Here is a 6,670-nt window from a genome sequence, read left to right on the forward strand (position 1 = left end):
ACGAGGCTGGGATGTAAGCTATGGTCTGTTCAGGAACAGCCTTAGCTCTGCAAGAATTTTCACTCAACTCTTGAAGACAATGCATTGTATTAGAGATTTTAAGCAGGGGAGTTAATATTATCAGATTTCAAACAGAAAACTTTATTTATTTTATTTAAAACTTTATTTAAAAAGAAAACACTGCTTTATTTTTATTACAAGGATGTATTCAGAAAGAAAGACAGCTGTTTCAATGAAGGGAGTAATTTGGAGGGGGCAAGGCTGGAGTCTGGGAAGGAAACTAAATGACAAATTAAGCTGAGAGCTGATGGGCTGACTATGACTATCTCATTGGAAAGAGACAGAGGTATGTGTGTGTGGTGGGGTGGATGTGTGTTGGGGGTGAATCTGTATGTTGTACCATTTTTCAAACAAGACTGATGATTTTTATTGAATTTATCAGGAAAGAGAGAGGAAAGAGTAAAAAAAGACCAGGAGAGTTACTAGATGGATGTGAAGTGTGTAAGTGTTAGTCACTCAGTTGTGTCTGACTCTTTGTGACACCATGGACTATAGCCTATCAGGCTCCTCTGTCCATGGAATTCTCCAGGCAAGAATCCTGGAGTGGGTTGCCATTCCCTTCTCCAGGGGATCTTCCTGATCCAGGGGTCGCACCCAGGCCTCTTACATTGCGGGCAGATTCTTTACCATCTGAACCATCAGGGAAGACTACTAGATAGATGTCAGTCTTTAAATGAAATCTGACAGGAAAAGGAGCTGGTTTCTGAGGAATCCCTATAGAGTCAGAACCCTTGGGGGGGAACAAGGTGAAAATACCTTGTAAACAGTGTAACCTCGGGTCTGGAGTCCAGTAGAGAGAGTCTAGTTCTCACTTTCCCTGATTTTAATCACTCCATAATGGAAATAGTTAATAAGATCATCTTTTTACCTTCAAGGAACCATTTGAAACATCTCCATGAAGAGATAGGATCCAACATTCAAATAAAAATTGGCAGGCAATTTTCCTTTTTGTTTTTGAAATATAGTATCAAATATTGCAATATTAGGAAACTCCCAGGTTTAGGAATTTTTTAAAGTTTTTTTTCCCCCTCAAACGTATGATATTTTACACAGGAAATAAATGCTCATTAGGTAGAGATGTTACCTAAAGTTGAAAAGGATTCTTAATTTACAGTAACATGACACACCTGTGTATTAAGCTATTTGCCTAAATGAGGGTTTGCTATGCTAGGAAACTGAAGCAGAATTAAATAGGAAGTTCTACTTACTGGGAGTTTGAGGTGCCGTGGGGTGGAAAGGTGCAGAAACAACCTTGTTGGAACACTTGGATTTATTCGATGTAGTAAAACAAAGAAGAAATTCAGGTGGTGATTGGATAAAGTAAATCTGATTCCAATTCACATCTTTTTCTTGGTAGGGGGGAGTTATTAGAAAGTGAGAATGGGTATAAGCACCTCTGGAAGAGTTGACAAAAATGAATATCCAATAGTAGATTATTTTTGGTGATGAATAATTATCATCTAAGGAGGCAGGTGAAGAAAGCGGAGCACCGAAGAATTGATGCTTTTGAACTGTAGTGTTGGAGAAGACTCTTGAGAGTCCCTTGGATTGCAAGGAGATCCAACCAGTCCATTCTGAAGGAGACCAGCCCTGGGATTTCTTCAGAAGGAATGATGCTAAAGCTGAAACTCCAGTACTTTGGCCACCTCATGCGAAGAGTGGACTCATCGGAAAAGACTCTGATGCTGGGAGGGATTGAGGGCAGGAGGAGAAGGGGACGACAAAGGATGAAATGGCTGGATGCGATCGACATGAGTCTGAGTGAACGCCAGGAGTTGGTGATGGACAGGGAGGCCTGGTGTGCTGCGATTCATGGGGTCGCAAAGAGTAGGACACGACTGAGCGACTGAACTGAACTGAAGGAGGCAAGATTGATAAGAAGTCCTTCCCTGAGTATTCTTGTGTGTGTGTGTGTGTATTTCACAACTGTTTCTCCTCCCCATGTCTATTTTTGCTCTTTGTTGGCCCAATCTTATTCTGACTGTATCTGTAACACAGTTATCACTAATACCTTTTCATTTTATTTGTAATGTTGAATGAGATGCTCTGGTTTTCTGTAAACTGAATTAATAAGGTTTGGAAGCCTAATCTCTACCTCTAAGGTGATATAGAAGCAGTAGGTATGGGTCAGAACATGGATTGAATCAAGGGACTGATAAGAAAATGAAAGAAGGAAGAGAAGGATTCAAGCAACGTTAGAATAAATGCACACGATGGATGCTTAATGAGAGAATTAGAGACCATAGTTCTTTCCCAAAGGTACAGGAGACAGACATTCCTGGTGGTTCAGATGGTAAAGAATCTGCCTGGAATGCAGGAAACTGGGTTCAAAACCTGGGTCAGGAAAATCCCCAGGAGGAGGAAATGGTAACCCTCCCAGCGTTCTTACCTGGAGAATTCCACAGACAGAGGAGCTTGGCAGGCTACAGACTAATACACACAAACACAGAAGAGCAGGGAGTGTGGAGGAATCAGAGATCTGTAACTATCTGGCCAAAAAGGCTCAGAAAACATGTACTTTTTCCCCCCAAAAAAGTTGCATAGTAATTCTTCAGTAGCATGGTTTAAGTTGGTGGATATACCTTTCTAATAATCTTCAATATCACTTTCTATCACCAGTGTTCGTATACATGGATGACAGTCTGCTCCTCATATCTCATTCTGGAAGTCTTGACTTCTTTAGCAGCTTAAGGCAGTATGATATCAAGACATATTGAGAACTACTCTGGTTTATGCAAAAGTTAAATAACTGTTCTTGAATATCAATGAGAAGCTTTTGTTAAATTGTTATTGAGTACTTAAGTTATTGTACTTTGTGAAATTTATGCCAGTCACACCAAACTCTACCTTTTGGGAAATCCTATATGCCATTTCAAAGGATTCGTTGATTTCTACTGGTTTTGTCTTAATTGTCTCGTGTCTATTTTTGTTTTGCTTTTACAATCATCTTTCCTTTCAAAATTGGTTTATAACGTAATACTTAGAGTATATTTGATGCTATGCTATGCTATGCTAAGTCACTTCAGTCGTGTCCGACTCTGTGCGACCCCATAGACGGCAGCCCACCAGGCTCCCCGTCCCTGGGATTCTCCAGGCAAGAACACTGGAGTGGGTTGCCATTTCCTTCTCCAATGCATGAAAGTGAAAAGTGAAAAGTGAAAGTGAAGTCGCTCAGTCGTGTCCGACTCTTAGCGACCCCATGGATTGCAGCCTAACAGGCTCCTCCGTCCATGGGATTTTCAAGCAAGAGTACTGGAGTGGGGTGCCATTGCCTTCTCCGAGAGTATATTTGAAGTGAACATTAAATGCTCTCAGTACAAACTAACTCAACTGAAGTAAGAATGGAATGAACTGATTGCTTCCATGACAATCATGCCACAACTCACTCACTGTTCTGTCTCGTGATTGATAATTTTTTTTAAGAATTTTATTTATGGATAGGCAAAACACATAATTGTATGGTAATTTGAACATTAATTCCAAAAACTCAAAATAATGAAAAGTACATTTCCTGGTTCACTTTCCTAATGGCTAGCACTCATACCAGTTTCTTATGTGCCATTCACATATTTTCTGCCAACTCCACTCATATACTTTTGTACATATTATGTGTTTGTTTACCCAGATGATAGTTATATTCAATTTTTATACTTTGTTTTAACCTAATACTTTATCTAGGAAATACTTTCATTTCGGTGCCTGTAATTAACTCATTTTTGTTTACATGTGGAGAGTTTTATATCATTTAAACTTGCCGTAATTTATTAAATTGATGTCTTTAGTATTGGAGATTTTCATTGTTTTTAGTTTTAAATTTTGCAAATATTTTTGTTAACAACAATGTAGCACCAATCATTCATATATATGTATATGTAGACACATTAACATATATACATATATACAGGATAAGTTCCTACTAGTCAAATTGCAGGGTTGAAGAAAACAAACATTTTAAATTTTGTAGATTTTTGACAGATTGTATTCTACCATATACAGATTGTACCAAAGCATATTTTCACCAGCCTTGTATGAGAATACTACTTTTACCAAACTCATACACTGTACAATTGATCATTCAAATCTTTGTCAAACTTTTAGGTGAAAAAAAAATACTATCTTACGTTTTGTGTTTCTCTTATTATGAGTGGGATTATCATTGTATATTTTAAAGAATAAGTGTTTCCACTTTTTTAATGATTATCTGCTCATTCTCATTGCCTAGTTTTCTAATGGTTTGTTTTTTCCTTATTGGATAATAGGAGCTCTTTATATAGATAAGAATTTATCACATTGCCATGATATATATTTTATATATTTTTTAACCAGGATTTTTAAATCTTCCAAGTTTTCTTTTTATTACCTCTGTAATATGATAAAACATTTGACCCCCTTGGCATTTGTTTCACATATGATATAAATTAGAGGTTCAATACTTTTAAATGGATTTTCAGTAGCCTTGACATAAATTATTGACTAAATCTATTTTTTAAAATATTAAAAGCTTTATTTTGCTTCTCAGTGTTATTTTAATGCTTGTCCTTTTATAGATTTTAATATTATATATAATATATCTTGTTTTTTCCTTATATCTTTTATTGTTACTAGTTTGCTATTGTAGTTGGGATAATTTGTGGCTATTTCTGTATAGGAAGGTCCTGGATTTTGGACTTAGCTTTGCACTCATCCACATTTATACATTACCTTATTGCCTGTAATATATCATTCAGCTAAGTTTTGGGGATTTTCTGTGTGTGCAATCATAGCATGAAAAATAACAATTTTGCCTTCTATTTTCCAATTTAAATATTTTTACTTCTGTCTTCCTTCCTCACTAAAATGGTTAGGACCTCAAGAACAGTGAAAATAATGGTGATACTGAAGTCTTGGTGGTGTTCTGGATATTATGTGAATGGCACATAAGAAACTGGTATGAGTGCTAGCCATTAGGAAAGGGAACCAGAAAACGTACTTTTCATTATTTTGAGTTTTTGGAATTAATGTTCAAATTACCATACAATTATGTGTTTTGCCTATTCATAAATAAAATTCTTTAAAAAAATTATCAGTCATGAGACAGAACAGTGAGTAAGTTGTGGCATGATTGTCATGGATGCAATCTGTGTTTTTCCATTAGACATGATATTGACTTTAGCGTTGAAATAATATATGTGTCAATTCCCATTTTCTTAGGAAACATTATTTTTCCTATTTTATTTAAAATATTTGTGTATTTTTTTTCTTTTTTTGGTAGCCACATTGTTCTTTTTTTTCTTTTTTTAATTTAATTTTATTTAACTTTACAATATTATATTGGTTTTGCCATATATCAAAATGAATCTGCCACAGGTATACTTGTGTTCCCCATCCTGAACCCTCCGCCCTCCTCCCTCCCCATACCATCCCTCTGGGTCGTCCCAGTGCACCAGCCCCAAGCATCAGTATCGTGCAGGGTCGTCCCAGTGCACCAGCCCCAAGCATTCAGTATCGTGCATCAAACCTGGACTGGTGACTCGTTTCATATATGATATTATACATATTTCAATGCCATTCTTTCAAATCATCCCACCCTCTCCCTCTCCCACAGAGTCCAAAAGACTGTTCTACACATCAGTGTCTCTTTTGCTGTCTCGTACACAGGGTTATTGTTACCACCTTTCTAAATTCCATATATATGCGTTATATACTGTATTAGTGTTTTTCTTTCTGGCTTACTTCACTCTGTATAATAGGCTCCAGTTTCATCCACCTCATTAGAACTGACTCAAATGTATTCTTTTAATGGCTGAGTAATACTCCATTGTGTATATGTACCACAGCTTTCTTATCCATTCATCTGCTGATGGACATCTAGGTTGCTTCCATGTCCTGGTTATTATAAACAGTGCTGTGATGAACATTGGGGTACACGTGTTTCTTTCAATTCTGGTTTCCTCAGTGTGTATGCCCAGCAGTAGGATTGCTGGATCATAAGGCAGTTCTATTTCCAGTTTTTTAAGGAATCTCCACACTGTTCTCCATAGTGGCTGTACTAGTTTGCATTCCCACCAACAGTGTAAGAGGGTTCCCTTTTCTCCACACCCTCTCCAGCATTTATTGCTTGTAGACTTTTGGATCACAGCCATTCTGACTAGCGTGAAATGGTACCTCATAGTGGTTTTGACTTGCATTTCTCTGATAATGAGTGATGTTGAGCATCTTTTCATGTGTTTGTTAGCCATCTGTATGTCTTCTTTGGAGAAATGTCTATTTAGTTCTTTGGCCCATTTTTTGATTGGGTCATTTATTTTTCTGGAGTTGAGCTGTAGGAGTTGCTTGTATATTTTTGAGATTAGTTGTTTGTCGGTTGCTTCATTTGCTATTATTTTCTCCCATTCTGAAGGCTGTCTTTTCACCTTGCTTATAGTTTCCTTTGTTGTGCAGAAGCTTTTAAGTTTAATTAGGTCCCATTTGTTTATTTTTGCTTTTATTTCCAATATTCTGGGAGGTGGGTCATAGAGGATCCTGCTGTGATGTATGTTGGAGAGTGTTTTGCCTATGTTCTCCTCTAGGATTTTTATAGTTTCTGGTCTTACATTTAGATCTTTAATCCATTTTGAGTTTATTTTTGTGT

This window comes from Bos javanicus, chromosome 11, assembly GCF_032452875.1.
Source record: "Bos javanicus breed banteng chromosome 11, ARS-OSU_banteng_1.0, whole genome shotgun sequence".
NCBI classification, from domain to species: domain Eukaryota; kingdom Metazoa; phylum Chordata; class Mammalia; order Artiodactyla; family Bovidae; genus Bos; species Bos javanicus.